The sequence below is a fragment of the Macrotis lagotis genome, chromosome X (genome assembly GCF_037893015.1).
Source record: "Macrotis lagotis isolate mMagLag1 chromosome X, bilby.v1.9.chrom.fasta, whole genome shotgun sequence".
NCBI classification, from domain to species: domain Eukaryota; kingdom Metazoa; phylum Chordata; class Mammalia; order Peramelemorphia; family Peramelidae; genus Macrotis; species Macrotis lagotis.
In genome coordinates this window covers 404,998,498-405,016,010 of record NC_133666.1, presented here as the reverse complement: position 1 = coordinate 405,016,010, position 17,513 = coordinate 404,998,498, and the positions used below count along the sequence as shown (strand labels likewise).

The window sequence follows — 17,513 nt, the reverse complement described above, 5'->3', positions numbered from 1 at the left end:
CTGAGAAGATTCTGCTCTCCCTCATTAGAAGTCATTTTTCAAGTTGTTAGAGATGTGAAAAAAAGGGCTTCGGGCTGGTGTTGGATTATAGACTGGCACTGAAGTCTCTTCTACAGATTCGGAGAATCAAACACCTCAAATGCATGTCTGAAGAAACACTTTGTAAACCTTATTGAGAGTATATTATGGTGCCTGGTAAATTGAGCCAAGAATCTATAGGAGTGCATTACGTTTTAATATAAGGAATAAATTTAATGGTCACTCTTTTCATCTCAACTATCCTGCAGTCATTAACAAGGCAAGAGTCTTTAGCAGTCTCAGTAAAGAACCTCACCACTCTCCCCGGACCTAATAATATCCTCAAAACAAGACAAAGCTCCTACAAAGAAATCCCATTTGAAAGGACTATGTCCACCCTAGGGAGGAGTTCAGGCTGTCCACTGATAATTCCATTTTACCCTCCAGTTTGGGGACACTCAGGTGTTCCGAATCAGCCCCTGGAGCAGAGACAAACTGGTCTAGGGGAAACACCCAACTCGCAGCTACCTAGAGTCGGGGTGACGACAATTGGGCCGGGCTGCTCCTTTCCTCCTCTCTCCTGCTCGGGCTCCCAAGCCTAGGAGGGAGCCTCCGGACCCTATTGGAGGCGGGGTAGGGAAAAGCCCGGTGGCAGCAGGCTAGCAGAGAGGGAATCCCTCTTCGCCTCCGGGGAGCGCCTCGGGGCTGAGCGCAAAGCGGGCGTTCCTGCCCGCTTTCTCTGCCAACCCTCCATCCTCCCTGGCTCCTCCTTCTGCCCTGACCTCGGGAGGGAGGGGAGGGAGGGGCAGCTGGGTGTGAAGCGGAGCCCCGGGGTGAAGAGAAAGGCGGGGGAGGGTCGAGGCTCCTCTAGGTGTGGGCGGTGTCTAGCCCCCTGGGAAAGCACTCTGCTCCTCCTCGGGGGCGCTCGCTCCCTAGCGGCTGGGGCGGGGAGCCGGATCTGTTGCTGTCCTTGGTAGCGCTCAAACCTCTTAGCTTGGCAGCCCCGACCCCACCCCAGCCCAGCCTCCATACAGCCTCCCACAGCCAGAGCTGGAAACTAGGAGGAAAAGGGGAAGGCGGCAGTGGCGGCAGCCGCTGGTGACCGCGCGAACCCCGCCGTATGCGGAGAGGGCAGCAAGGAGGAGGAAAGCGAGGGGCGGGTTTGTGGGTCCGTGTGTGTATATGTGTGTGTGCGCGGCTGTGTGCGCGTGCTAGCCAACGTCTGTGACTGGAGCCCACTGCTTTCTAAGCTCTGTCTCTCCTACAGCCGCCTTTGGATCCATCCCTAATCTCAACACATACACATACACACACATACACACACACCAAACACACCACACACACACACACACACACACACACACACACACACAGACACAGAGCCACCAACTAACCACCCCCACCAGCTGCAGCAACAGCCTCCGCCGCCGCCGCCTTGTCACATGCAGCCAGCCGAAGGGAGATTTAACAGCAAGGGTTGGTGGTGCCTCCGCTTTCCCTCCTTCTGCAAGGCTATCCTAGCCAAGCAACGGCGCTGATTTGTTTTTATTTAATTTCTCTTCTTTCTCATCTGGGAGGCTGGGGGGTGGCGGAGAGCAGTAGGGAGTGCGGACACTAGATGAAGGGGGCGATGAAGATTATTGTTCTTTTTAAGGATGTCTTCCTCCTACTGCCTCCCCCTGCCGCCTCTCCATTGAGCCTTCCTACAACAGAAGATGAACCCGAGTCAGAGATGTAGAGAGCAAAAAACAACACGAGCTCCTTCCAGCTAGGAGGACCCTCCTCTCTGTAGAGGGGAGGGGGATTTCCAGCGACACATCATTGGTGAAGGGAATCGCAGAGTGAGCAGCCCCCTGAGAGAGGGGGGAATCCCACAGCCCTTTGTGGTGCACAAGCCAGTGCTGACTACCGAACGTGGTCTATCTGAGCAAGGTAAGGAGCTGGGGCATTTCTGCTCCCCTGTGGGGTCTTCCTTTCCAAATGAATCATAGCATCAGGCTAGCCTGACTTGAGTTGCGAAAGGGGGTGGAAACTGCCATATGGCGCCGAGTGGACTTACACACAAAGCTGACTTAAGGCATGATAGAAATGTATGGAGCTCTCATTCCATAGAAGGAGGCACAGAAGAATGTTAGCCACCTAAGAGCTTCTGGAAGAGCCCTTTTGAGAAGGGGTGGGTATTTTGTAGGCTATTTGTTAGGTAGATTTCTTCTTAATTGTCTATCTCTTTATATCTATTTCTATCTCTATTTCCCTTTCTTTCCCTCTCCTGTCCCAGCAGGATCTGAGGATTGAAAGATGATTGATGTTTTTAGCAGTCCTCAGAATACATTGGCAATAATATATTTGATTTCTTCCAAGTAAACTGGGGTTGTTGGGGTTCCAGTTTTTTAGCTTGGTTCCTGAGTGTGCGATGCTTCTCACAGGAAAATGCCTCATAGCTGTTTCCAACACACTCTGTCTATGGGAATTGGGAAAACAGTTTCCATGAATGATGCTAAAATATAACTACCACTTGACTAAATCATTGGGTTCCCAGTGCTCTAAGATTTTTTCGTAAAGTAGTATTATCATCACATATTTTCTTTCTTTTTTGAAGAGTAATGTGTACATTACTTGTGTATACATACACACAAAAACACTTAAAGAGATTGATGTTAAATGCATACATTCTGAAAATAATGGTATTGTTATTGAGATAAAATAGATTTTAGTATCCATATATTTGCACTAGTAATATTAAGCATAAAAAATTTTAGTTTGAGTTTACTTCAGAGAGGGTCTAATTTCATTCAAATTATATAATATTTTACAAAGAATTTAATGGACGTTCATATTTTACTTTCTTATCTATTTGATATATTGTTGATAAGCCAATTTTAAGCTTACTTTTTAAAAGATGTAGCACTATTGATTGGATCAGATTTTGTAGCAATTAAAAACTAGTCAAGATATATCTTCGAAACACTCAAAGAAAGAGTTCAGCTAATAGCCTACAATACAGAATAGCTGAGATTTTTCAAATAAAAAAATTGGAGAAACCCTTCTATTCTTATAGCTTTGTTCTTTCCGTATGTCATATGCGTATATTTATATACATATATAAACACAAAGTTTTCTAAACTTTTTGGCAATATTAGCAAAAATCTACAGAAAATATAAAACTTAAAATTCATAGATTTCAAATTAATCAAGATTTGAAATTATATTATTATTGCACACTATTTCCTTTTGCCTGTGTGTTTTTATTTCTAGGAGTGCTACTGAAAGATTCTCTCATTTGTGTTACATAATGTACCCGGACTTCATCCTGCTGCTCACTTTCTGTAGATGCATTAACTTTGTCAAACTATTCCATTAAGTAAATAAATTCTTCTCATAAATAAAAGGAAGCTTGCTAACTTGGAAAGAGTTAATGTACTTCCAAAATGTAGAGCATAAGTAAACTACTAATTTCTTGTAGCTGCATTCATTTTCTCTGACTATTAGCATGGAATAAATAAATAAATAGTCATCTAGAAGTATCCTGTGAACTTAAAAGTTAATGTATCTCTAAATAAATAATAAACAAATACTCTCTTCCAGTGGATTCTCTAATAATACACTAAATAGACATGTTTAAAATTGTGCATAATGTGCTTCTCTTGCTTTACTCATACTTTTCTTTAAAACTCATACTTTTAGGTAAAGGAGGAGGGGATTAGTAGTTCTTTTTGGCCTTTTGCTTCCTTTTATCCTTCCTCTAAACCTTCTCTTTGACCCTCCTTAACAAAAGAAGAAAAAAAATGCAATTTCTACTTTTAGATTTTGAACTTTTTTATCTTTCTTCCTCTACCCTTTTTGAAACACACCCCAGTCTATTCATGGGTTTCATGCCATTCCCATCCTCACATTGTTCCCCTTACCACCATCACCTACTTCACTATTTAAGTGTCCAAACATACCCACCAAAAATACTAATACAAGTACAAGAAATTATGATTTTATGTATGCTTTGCATATATAGTCTAGGGAATTTTGCTAGGTATTTTATAAACATCCACCTTTCCCACCTAATTTGTAGTATAATAGAAATAAGTGAAACAGCTAGAAAAGTGGCCAGATTCATATCAAATATATTAATATACCCTAGTCTATGAAACATCTTTACTCATTAAGTATTTTAAGAATATATTTTATTAATCTTTTGCTTGTTTTTTTTAAATGGTGTTCTAAAGGGATCAGGAGTTTTTCATTTTGTTGAATTTATGTTTAGAAGAGCACAGTTAAGTGACAAATTTTGAAAATATCAATAGAAGATCTTTTCTGAGAATAAAATGTAATAAGTTTGATTGTTAATGCTTAATGATCAGATTCAAGACAACATCCTTCAAGTTATGGTTGTCATAAAGTTTAAAATGTCTCTGTACATTTTAATGGAAATATTTTCATTAGAAAAAAATTCATTTCCTCTGGACCTGTCAGGTAGTGGACTGTGAAGATTCAGCAATGCTGCTTAAATGAAAATTTTCACAAAGTTGTGATACTTCTGTGATTTTTCCTAAAATTCAAAGAAGAAAATGATACCAACATGAATATTTTATGTACTATGTGAAAGTACAAATTGAGTTTTGGACAAGACCTTATCACACCCATTCTCGAAGCAAAAAGAACCTATAACCTGGCCTTCTAGTTTAAATGATATACAATGCTCCTGATTATCATTACCCCCCATTCCTGTTTCCTGTCTTTTAAGTAGTGCTCAGTTAAATCCTTTCTTCTTATTTTAAGTTCACTTTTATAGTTTGATGAAAGTAGGGATGGAGAACATAGAGTTGACTGTAAGATCATAAGCCTTACTAATTCACTAGAAGTTTATTGAACACATGATACACACACACACACACAGAGACAGAAATCTAAATAGAGTTATTGCCCTTATAAAGTTCATGGCATGATTTGTTGATGAATGGATTTAAAACCAATATTCCTTTCTGTTTGTCGAGCTCTGTTTGCTTGATTGATTTTAAACATTCATTATTTTACTCTTCTTGAGTATCTACCATATGATTATAGGGTCAATTAAAAAAATTATAAATGCAGCACAATATTTGAATGTTGGCTACAAAAGAAGTACAAGATAATTCCTAATCTAAATAAATTTATAATCTGGAAAATCTAGAAAAATTAACAACTTGTGAATCATTTAATGTGTAATACAAAATCTTTTGATATACATAAGAGAATTTCAAATAGAATTGTTATTGAAGGAGATAATGAATGCATTCCAAATCATGCCATTCATCTAGATGTAAATTCAGAAGAACAAGCTCAAATCCTTGTTCTGCTACCCATTGTCTATTTAATTTTAAGTAAATCACTTACCCTATCTGGATCTTGGTTTCATTAATTGTAAAATGAAGGATTTGGGCTAGATGACCTTTAATATGTCTTCCTGCTCCAAATGTATTATCTGTTATTTAATGAGTTTCCAGAATCTGGAAAAAAGAATACTCTATCTTATTTCCATCATTTGGGACATATAACTGTCTAAAAGAGAAGAGCATTTAACTTCACCTACCATATGTATTGTATTGTAAGAACTAGCTAAAGCTTGAGAATGACCAACACTTAACTGAACTCAACATTGTTCTAATGAGTGAAGTAATAAAGCATTTATTTATTAAGCACTTACTATGTGAAAAACAGTCTGAAAATGCTAGATATATAAATAAAAAAATAAGACCATCCCTACTATCAAGAAGCTTGCATTATAGCTTCAAATTAGAGGAAAGGGTCCATGATCCTTAATACGTCTCCTTTAATGTTATTTCTACCAAGAAAGGAATAGAAAATTGTACATAATAGATTTAAGTTTCTTATGCAATCACCTTTTTTTTCCTATTCTACTATGTTAAAGAAATGCTTGTTTTATAACTTAAGTTCAGAAATATATATATTTGTATGTATATATATGAAAATATAGACCTATAAGTTTCTGATATTGAAACACTTGACAGTACCAAGTATTTTGAAGAAAACAATTTTCTCATCTGTAGCTTCATAGAATATTAATTTAAAAGCCATGATGAAGACATTTGTCATCAGTTTAAAAATAATCAGATTATTAGTTGATGCCTCTGCCTCAATTGACAACTCTGTTCCTAAATCTATTAATTTTCAATGTATTGCTAGATATTAGTAATTATCAGGACTTATTATTCAAAGTAATAGCAACAACAACAACAACAGCTAGCATTTATAAATTATCGATTTAAATTTTGTCAAGGGATAGTGTTTGAAAAGAAGTCAAGAATGAGGAAAATTTAAACAAAAAGAAACAATCACTTGAGATGTAAATTAGAAATGATAAGTTTAGGGGTGGCTAGGTGGTACAGTGGATAGAGCACAAGCCCTGGAGTCAGGAGTACCTGAGTTTAAATCCAGCCTCAGACACTTAATAATTACCTAGCTGTGTGGCCTTGGGCAAGCCACTTAACCCCATTGCCTTGCAAAAACTTAAAAAAAATGATAAGGTTGTCCAAAGTTAAAGAACAACTATTAGATTGCTAAAACATTAGAAATTTTTTGCTCTTCAAAAGACATTATTTACGACAAGATAGAGTTCATAAAGATTAAAATTTCTGCTTAATATCATAGCTTTACCTTGAATGTTTTTATTTTGTGAGTTCTTTTGAATATAGGGAATGTCAATATATTAATATGATTAATATTTCTAAGATCATGATATACACATTTTTACAGCATTTCTAAATTCACAAGTATGCCTTTATTAGACCAATCTTTAAAGGTTCCTCCAAATGAAATTTATCTTAAATTTTGACAGTGCTATAAGTAAAACATCAAGCTGTTCTCAAAGTCATGAAAATTTTGATTCAGGTTCTACATCTGACTCATAATAGCTATATGACCCTGCACAAGTCATTTTTTTTCTGAGTGTTTTAATCAGTTCTCTAAGACTATTTACATTGGTAAAATCAGTTTCTTCATCTCTGAGTTCCCTATGCCAGGAAAACTACACATGTAGACCATATCCCCTTCTCAACAATAAAGTAGATATTATTCCCCAAAGGAAAAACCTTTAAAAAGTTTTTTTAAAAATCTCAAAACAAACTCATTGAGTTTCTTAATCAAGAAAAATTCATCTCTTAAAAAATAATTTCTTTTTATCTGTTCAACACTCAATTTAAAAAAAAGCAGAAATTTATTGTAACATTATTTTCTGAGTAATTACAACATTCAGATCATTTGCACACATCCTGATAAATGAATATTTTATTTCATCTGTTCTCCAGATGTGTGTCACATATGATTGCAACTTATCAACTATAATTTCTATAGAAAGTATTATTATATGTTAGAAAAATGTTTATTTTATTACATCATTTACAACACTAGTTTAATAAACACACACATATATATATATATAGACATGCACATGACAAACATAAGTTTTGTCTCTTGTTCTTCTCTGCCATCTTATCAGTTCAGATTGATATAATAGTTTGCAAAGTCTTCTCAGTCAGTCAACAAGTGTTTCTTAAGTACCTAATAAGTGTGAGGCACTGTACTAACTGACAGAGGTAAGAAGAAACACAAAAACAAAATTCTGTCCTTAAGAAATTTACATTCTGATGGGGGAGACAAGAAGGTTAAAATATTTTGAAAAATAATAGTATTTCCCAATCTGCCAATTTCAATGACTTCATAGAAATATCAAAAGGAACACTAATTTGAGAAGCAAGGATTAGGAAGTTTTATATTTGTATGGTTACTAGTATCCCCCATAACAAAGAAAGTTTTTTTAGTCTATTAAATGTTCTCATGAACATGTTCCTTGGAGCCATTGTTTTGGTGCCTTAGCAGATTAAAAACCTTGACAGTTCTACAATGTCTAGGTAAAGTAGAAGCTCTTGATAAACAAAGCCCTGAAATGCATCTATGTAAGAGATACAAATAATGGAATGTTAGCATATTTTGCTCTTGTTTTGCAGGTCTGGATATTTTGAAACAAATGTGTCTAATAGCTCTCATACTGAATGTCTCTGGTTCATAAAATCACAATTATTAATCATTCCATCATTAAATATTAATTCCCTTATGAAATAAGTCTCATTTTAAAATTATAGTAGAAATGTTTTTCCAAATCCTAATAGAGAAATGTCATCAGGCATTACAGGAAAAAGTGGAAATAGAAACATAATAGAAATATTTGTATATGTATGTATATATACATGCACATATTCACATAAAAATATGTGTTCATATTTACATTATATATATATATCTATAAATATATGTGTGTGTGTATATATATCTATATACTTCTTGAACCCTGATTTAGAGTTCCATTTAAAATCAGGGAAATAAGTGTTTTCTCCCAAAAGTATCTTTGTGAACTAATATTTTATACTGAGTTTGAACCAGCTCTGAAAACAAAACTTTGTGCCTAGAATGAAGTCATGCTAAAAAAATTTTACATAAATCTGGAGCACTCAAAAACTTTTTTAAAATTCTACTTGCTCACAAGAAACAAGACTTCTCTTTTCTGGGGGATAGATGCTACAGAACCCTACAAACAAAAAGTTCTGGAATATTTATGATCTCAGCTTCTGTCCAAAGCTCAACCTTTTAAAGCACTCATAGATTTTATCTAATAGCATTAAGAAAGTCTCAATTAGGTGCTAATAATTTTATTAAAACTCATGTAGTTGGGGCAGCTAGGTGGCACAGTGAATAAAGCACCATCCCTGGAATCAGGAGGACCTGAGTCTGAGTCCAAGTCGAACGAAGACCTTGGACATTGTATAATTACTTAACTATGTGACCTTGAGCAAATCACTTAACCCCATTGCTTTGCAAAAAACAAACAAAAAAAAGTTATGTAGTTTCTGATCTTTCTAGTCTAGATGTGCTGTTATTTTTCTACATAATCAAATCAGGGAATGGGTCTGGAGCTGAAATTATCATAGCCATACTTAACTAGTAGTTGGTGAAATCATGATGGTATTTCAGAGTACCCATAAAATAATCAAATGAAAAAATCTTGCTTCTGATTCCTTAAATTTAATTTTTTTTTATAACTAGCTTGAAAATCTTAAAGTTATTTGTAATTCTAATGCCAGAAAATAGTGAATATGAAGTTTTGGTCAATTTCCATTTCCATTCATAGTTCCCCCCCACCCCCTTCTGATCATTGCCACTCTTTATTGTTTTCCATACATATCCCCTCCTCTGCAAAATGAGATTAGATTTCTTCATCTCTAAGGACCTTTTTATATGATACTAATTATTCTCCAATCCTTGTTCATGCTTTAGATATTCTATTTTTATTAATTGTTTATGTGTCTCATATGCCCCTCTGCATTATAAAATAATTCAGACCAAGGACCATATTTTATTTTTATCTCTAGCTTCTTCAGATTCTAGGAAATCTTAAACAAAAGAAGGCCCTTAAGCTCACAGAAACAAGGGATCACAAATTCATATTTTGTTGAATGATCAAATGAAAGTAATTCTGAAGCTGTACAGAAATTTGGATATTTTTTGAAAATGAACACATTTGATCATGATTTTATTTTTCAGATAGGGACAATTGTGCTATTTAGGGACAACTAGACTATGCACTAGCTAAAGTACTGGGCCTGGAGTCAGGAAGACCTAAGTCAAATTTGGTTTCTTATTAGTTGTGTAACCCTGGGCAAGTTACTTAACCTCTGTTTATCTGTTTTCTCAATTATAAAATGAAGATTATAACACCTAGCCCACCAGGATTATCATATGGTTCAAGTAAGATTATATTTGTAAAGTGGTTAGCATAATGTCTGACATATAGTAGACATTTAATATATACTTGTTAGTTTGCTTCATTCTTTCCTTCTCGCTTCCTGACTTCTGAGGACATTTAAGTCCAATGAGAACCAAATATAGATCTATGCTGAAAACTCAATTTACTCTGAAATTCCACTTTTACTATCAGCTAAACTCTGTGGGGTTTAGGAAATTGAAGGAATGCTTCAACATTGTCATCTGACAAGTAATAATTTTATATTACATTTATAATGTTGACATTGAATAAAATGAGAGCATTTACATGTCTTCTTGGTGGATCTAGCATTCCATATGTCATCATAATTTGGACATTTCTGTCTTATAGCATTGGTGAGTTCATCCTAGTTATCAAGTACTTTAATGGATTCTTATTAAATGCTGCCAAATTCTATTATTAATAGTAAATTTAACATGTAAAGATTAAAGTCCTTCTGCAATATCACACTGAGGTGAACTTGGGTCTTTTTTTAATACTAAGCCAGCATAGCATTAGCTCTGACATGTGTTTTCAAGCTAAAAAGACTTTAAATATGGAACTCATGACAGATTGTTACCCAAGACTAGCCGAAATCAAAATGAAGAGAATAATCACTAAAAGGTTGCCCTCCAGGTCATGAATTTTATGGGTACAGCAACTGATTAACACACAGAAAGACTGCATTGATGGAAGGAGGGGTCACAATAATGAGATCAGAAATCTTTTAAAGTATTGCAAAGGATTCATGGATTTTAACAGGTCATTCAATCCATCTGTCTTGTATTCTTGCCATTAATTATTTATCATCATTGAAACTTCTGAGGATTTTACAGAACAGAAACACATGCTAGATTGGGAGTGAGGCTGGAAAGAAATGGAGGAGGAGAGGAAAAGAAGAATATTTATAAATTGTTGTGAACAGATGGGATCCTTAATAAATTTACTTAATTATCTGTTTTTTGCTATATGAGGATGGATAACTGTCTGCACTGGATTCCTGGGCAGTGGTGTGTATAGCTCAGATAACCTATTCTTCTAATTCAGCAACAACAGTTTAAAAAAAAAAACTAGGGGAGGCAACATAGTGTAATATAATAATGACTAGATTTGGAGTTAGAAAACTTGAAATCAATTTCTGTCTGCTCCATTTAATTTTTAATTTAGTCAAACCATTTGACCACTTCAAGAATCATTTTCTTTATCTGTTAAGTGGCAGGTTTAGAACAGACCATCCATCAGTAACTTTTCCAACATAGAATTCCCATGATCCCATATTATTGCCATTTGTTGAAAGTCTATTATGTGTAATACCCAATTAGAAGTGTTGAAGGAGATATAAAGACGAATATGATACACTTTAGTAGTCTCGTCTAGGTTTTTATTGAATAGGGGACATAGGACATATGCTTCAGTGATGTTACTATATGACAAAGTCATGGGACATACAAAGCAACTTGAAAGTTCAGAGAAGAGAGATTTCACATGCACTGAACAGATCTGGGACCATATTTTGGAAGGAGTATTTGACCTGGATGGATAAGATCTCTATAGGAAGAGATCAGAGGTATGGCATTCTTGGTAAAGGAAAAGCCATGACCAAAAACAGGGAAGCAAAAAAGTATGGATCTTGTTCAGAGAATAACTAGGTATCCAACTTGGATCACTTTAAGTTAAATAAAAAGGAGGAATATGGAATAATGGTAGAGAAATTTGGTGCAGTCAAATTGTAGTTATCCCTATGTGTAAAGCCTATGACATTTGGATTTATTTCCCTGGACACTGGAGAGATTTTTCATTATAGGTTTGATGCAAACCCATATTCAATATAAGAAGGAAGTAAGAATAATCAGGACAGTCAATGTTTTGCTTCAAGAGGGTTAGCAAATTTAGAGTACACCATATGGGTATATGTATATTATAAGTATATGTTGTAGGTATAAATGGAGAGCTATGGATCCTTAGAGTGGAGAGTAATAGAAGTAGGTTAGGAGTGCCAAATCCCTATGTTCCTTTGAGGAACATTTAATTTGCTTCCACTACTCTATGAAGGTCTAGAGGTGTTGCTGCTGGCTATTTCCTTATCACTTTTTTTCAGTGAAGTAAATGTTCATTGTTCAATTTCTTTGTAGATGACTTTCAGAACTATATTTCAAGTCTTAATCTTTACTTTGAGTTTGGCATCACAGTAACTCCTCCAACTAAATTGTCCTATAGACATATCAATTTCAAAATATTCAAAATGGAACTAACTACTCCCCACAAAAAAGCTAACTATCCTCCAATCTTACCTATTTCTGATGAGAAAGACACATTTCCTCTAGTCACCTAAGTTCATAACCTCAAAATTATTTTAAACTTTTCCCTCTTCCTCACATGTTTTACTCAAGACTAGTAGATTTTACCTCCATAGCATCTCTTTTAGGTGCTTTTTCTTTTCCCACTCACAAGGTCACCAGCTAGTTCACGCCTTTATCACTTCTCACCTATATTAGCTTGAGAGCATCTTAATTGGACTCACCCTCAGTCTCTCCTCTCTCCATGCTATTCCCCCCAAAAAATACAAAATAATCTTCATAAAACAGGTTTTATCATGTTACACTCCTACTAAAGAAACTTCAGTGACTACTTATTGCCCCTAGAATGTAATAGAAAATATTCTGTTTGGTATTTAAAGCCCTTCACAGCTTGACTCCAGTCTCCTTTTCAAGCTAACTTCATATTAGTCTCCTTCACACAGTCTGCACTCCAGCTAAGCTGGCCTAGTTGCTATTCCCTGAATTTAGCTTTGCCTCTTCTGCCTTCAAACCTTTGCACAGCCCCCCTGCAGCTGCAATGCACTTCTTTCTCTTAGAATCCTCATATTCCTTCACGGTTCTTTTGAAAAATCTTTCCTGATCTTCCTAGTTGTTCATTCTCTCTCTCTCTCTCTCTCTCTCTCTCTCTCTCTCTCTCTCTCTCTCTCTCTCTCTCTCTCTCTCTCTCCCTCCCCACCCTTATTCTCCTCTCATTTGCATTTTCTTTTCTGTTTACTTATTGTATCCACAAATAGAATACAAGCTTCTTGAATTAAAGTCTGTTTTTCATTTTGTTCTTTTAACTCCAGGATCTAGGACAGTAACTTGCATAAAAGAGACTCTTAATAAATCCTGGTTACATTGATTTCACTAAGAAAGTGAGCTCAAAGATGATCCAAAGAGGTGGGTTTCTCTCTCATTCATCACCAGTCTTTTAACCCAGTATCCCAGCATTCCTATCTCCCTTCGAAGACATTTTGTGTTTTTTCCTGACTCCTCGGGTACAAGTATACCTAGAAATGACTCTGTATTGCTTTGATCAGAACTTTATACTAGGAAATTTATTCTGAAAACTACCTAAGAATAGATGGAAGAAAAATGATGCTGGAATAGTAGAGAACAGTTAGGATACTATTACAGTAGTCCAAGGAAGAGAAAATGAATGTGCTGGTAAATATATGTTTGAAGACTTGATAAAGAATGACATTGTAGTATTTGGTGACTGATTAGATATGTGGAATGAAGGAGTAGGAAAACTAAAAAAATGATTCCAATATTTTGAGCTTGAGTAATAAGAAATGCTATCATTAACAAAATAGAGAGGAAGGGGAGGTTGGGGATGATGCTAGTTTTGGACTGAATCATGGATTTTGAAGTGTTAGTGGTACACCTTAATTGGAAATCCCATTAAACCAGGTACTGTCAAGGAAGGAGGTTTGAACAAAGATAAGGAATTTGGGAGTCATCTGTTTAGAGGGGATGGTCAAAGTTATGAGAGTGAATATTTCAAAGACTGTGGCTTTAGCTATATCTTCTTTACCAGCATGGAAAAGTAGGAAATGTGATAATTCAGATTGAAAAGACCTGTATTCAAATTCCAGCTCTGTCCCTTGCTTTCTGTATGGTCTTGGGCAAGTCACCTAACCCCATCTTGAAGGCCCAACAGTAAATAAAAGGGCTAGATTAATGGATTATGAGATCTCTTAGACTCTATTCTAGCTTTTAGGGCATTAGAAGAGACACAAGAACATCATCTTGGGCAATTCCTATATTTAGAGAATGAAAAAAGAAAGAACCATAAGCAGTCCTGGAGAAGAGAATTGGTAAAATATTTCTCCACATGACTTTATTAAGTCAGAGATACAGGAGACAACTTAAGAACTTCTGTGACATATCTGCTTTCAATCTCTATGACAATCTTAAGAGTGAAGTCTCATTGACCAACTTAGATTTTAAGACATCTAATAAAAACAAAAACAAGAACAGAAACAAAAAAAATGTGGCACAACATTTTAAGGATAATTTTAGTAGTGAGGTATAATGGCACACCTGAAGCTTGTGGCTTATTTAGCATCAGGATTCTGAGTTACACTTGGTCAAGCTAATCAAGGGTCTGCACTAAGTCTGACACCAATATGGGGAACTCACTAAGGGGAGGAGGTAGGGCAGGACAGGGAGTGGAATCACCAGGCTGGTAAAGAAGGGGTGAACTGCTAAAGAAGGGTGAACTGGCTCGGGTCAGAAATCAAGCAGAATAAAGCTTCACATCAATCAATAATGGAATAAATATTATGAATGGTCATTATTCTTCCAGTGTAGATATTCTTCCAGTGTGATTGAATCCCACCCTCTTAAAAATAATAATATTTAGGAGCTCTAGAGATTGGAATGAGCTGAAGCTTGTGTTAAATTCTAAGGACAAAAATGTTTGGTCCTTTTAGAAATACTGAAGATAAGCATAAGAAAAAGAAATATTGAGGAAAAGAGGAAGAAATAGGCTTGCTGTTGAGGTTTAATAGGATAATGATATCAAGCAATTCTGAAAAGACAGAAAGGTTCAGGTCTTATGATTTTAGACCTGTTAAGATTGGAACAAAAGGAGTTAATGTGATATGATTCTAAAGGACCAAAAATAGTACTTCCTACCTCAAAATACCTCTCCCATTCTGATTGCACATTTCCTGATATTACATCGGTAAAATATAATTTCTTTGGGTTAATCATTTCCTCCTACTTGAGATTTGTGATCATAAATTTAGAGATAGGATGGATCAAGACTATCCTGTCCTATTTCGTTTTATAACTAAAGAAATTAAGGACAAGAGATATTAAATGACTTGTCCAAGATTATCTTGGTAGGGTTTAGAGTCAAGAGTTGAATTCAGGTTAACTCCAAATCTAGCCCTCCTACCACTGGACCACACTGTCACCAAATGGGTATAACACTTCTCTTACTCCTTCTCCAAATAAATGATTAATCAGATTGCTTTCTTCTATAGCAGGAGGAATTCTGCACAGCATGAAAATTCTCTGTACCTAATGGCATCTCCCTTTCAAGACACTGGAAATTTTATTAAGGGCTGGTCCTGCCCCACCCCACCGCCATCCCCCCAGTTAAGAATTGATAGTTAATACATCATTTTTGTATTCAAGAGGCTGGTGTTGATAGAATTTTAATTTTAATCACAACTACTATTTTGAATTCAGGGATTAGGCTGGAAACTAGAAAATCCATCTGAAGCTACAAGCCCTAAAACCAGAACTGGAGTGTTGCCACCCTGTCATTTCCACAGTCAGCTAATGCCAAAATAGCAGAGGAAAGGCTTAGTTACAGGCATTATGAAGGCATGAAACTGCCTATAAAAATCCATCTCTGTCATCTATCCAGATAACAAGCCATGACCTTGGATATATTATCTATAAAGAAGTCAAATAGGGGCTAGTGAGCCCTGGAAACTTTTTTTAATGCAAAGCTGAAAGTTGTCAAGATACCTTTAAAGAATGTAGACAACTATGACTTCTTAGACCACATAACCAAGCATAGCCTTAGAGAAAATCCAAAGATAATAAAAGGAAAACCCAGTGAACATTTTCTTACTTATTAGATAAGAGAGAGGGAAGAAAGAAAGAGGGGAAAACCCATAATTATAGAATCCTAGGAGGAAAGAAAATAGAAGTTCTTTAGTCCAGCAACCCCTGCTTTTGGCAAGAGCAACTGCACCAACCTCAACAGTAGATTCTATACCCTTTTTTTGCACACAGTTAGTTGTAAAGCTAAAGTATATAATGAAAATAATTATTTACCAAAAAAAATTCTTTCTTTTAAATGAGATTTTGTGTTTTTACTTGAGTTGTGTTTTGGGACTAAATTTCAATCAAGATCAATATTTGGTTTTCATTCCTCAGAAAGTTTGAAAGAAAGATTCCTTATTTATTAAGGATCTTTTTATGTCCAAGGCACATTCTAGGCTTTGTGGGGGGGAGACTTTTTTTTAGTCCCTGACCCCAAGAAGCTTACCTTATATTGTGGATATAATTTTAAAACTTTCAATTTCATCCAATTTAACAAGCATTTAAATTCTCACTATGTGAGGATATAAGGTATTTTGATAGATGCTACTGATTAAAATCAATGTAAATGTAAGCAAAGTTTTATATATGTATATATGTGTATTATATATATATAGTATATATAGTGTACACATACACACACACACAGGTGTTAAAAACTTAAAACTGCACTAACACTTTTGGGACATCCTGAATCATCTCATTAGAAGATTAGGAAAGAATTTTAATCACTTTCCTAGGAAAATCAATCTAACCTGGAGGAAAAAGCAAGCTATTCTCATAGTCTACATTTCTCTTACTCTACAATCCTTTACAATCTATGTTCTGACCTTATCACTCAATTGAAACTGTTCCTTTCAAAGTTATCAGTAACCTTGTAATTGCAACAGCAGATGTCTTTTCCAGATTTCCTATTGACCACCCTTTCCTCCTGAATACTCTCTCATCTTATCTCGGTTCTTCTCTGACCTATCTGATTGCTCCTTCACAGTCTCTTTTGCTGGTTCATCACCTAAATGTGTATTTATATATACACATATGAAGGTTGTGTATTGAACCCTCTTCTTTCCATATCCTCTTTATCAGCTCCTAGTTCCCTTAGATTTAATTAATCTTTGTACAGATGATTCCAATATCTAATCTCTTGCTTGAACTCAAGTTGCTTCTTTCCAACTGCCCATTGGACAGTTTAGACATTTCAACATGTCTAAATCATGAATCATTATCTTTTGCCCCAAATGCACCACTTGTGTGAATTTTCCTATTTCTGTGAAGGGCACCACCATCCCAGGTTCACAATCATGGTGTTTTTTCAATTCCTCACTCTCCATAGAATCACAAATCAAATCAGCTGCTAAATCTTGTCAACATTACTACTATAATATTTCTCTTGGCATCCTTCATTTGTGATCATCATCCTTATGGAGGCCCTCATGGACCCTAGTCTGGAAGACAACTAAAATATCTTAATTTGACTTCCTCAAATCTTTTCCCTCACAAATACATGCTTCACACAGCTGGCTCTTTATTACTTTTAGGATTATAGAATCATATATCAAAAATCAGAAGGATCCTCTTAAACCCTCTACTAGAGTTCATCATTTTGCAAAGAGGAAAATTAATCCCAAAGAAGTCAGGCAATAGGCCAAAGTTCATGTGTAATAAACATTAAGAACAGGATCAACTATGAATTCCATTGTTTAGCATTCAAAGACCTTCCTAATTTACTACCAATCTACCTTCCCATGTTTGTTGCACATTATTCCATTCTGTATATTCTGCAGCTTAGCCAGATTGATCTTCTGGCTGTTACTTTATACTTA

General features: G+C 35.6%; 1 protein-coding gene across 1 annotated transcript in view; it reads left to right on the top strand.

Moving 5' to 3' along the window:
- The first annotated feature begins 851 nt into the window (after positions 1 to 851).
- Positions 852 to 17,513, top strand: part of LOC141503179 (potassium voltage-gated channel subfamily B member 2) — a 496,486-nt gene continuing 479,824 nt past the window's right edge. Inside the window, exon 1 of the mRNA XM_074208381.1 lies at positions 852 to 1,950. The gene's annotated coding sequence lies outside the window, so the exon portion shown is untranslated. The remainder of the gene's footprint in view (positions 1,951 to 17,513) is intronic.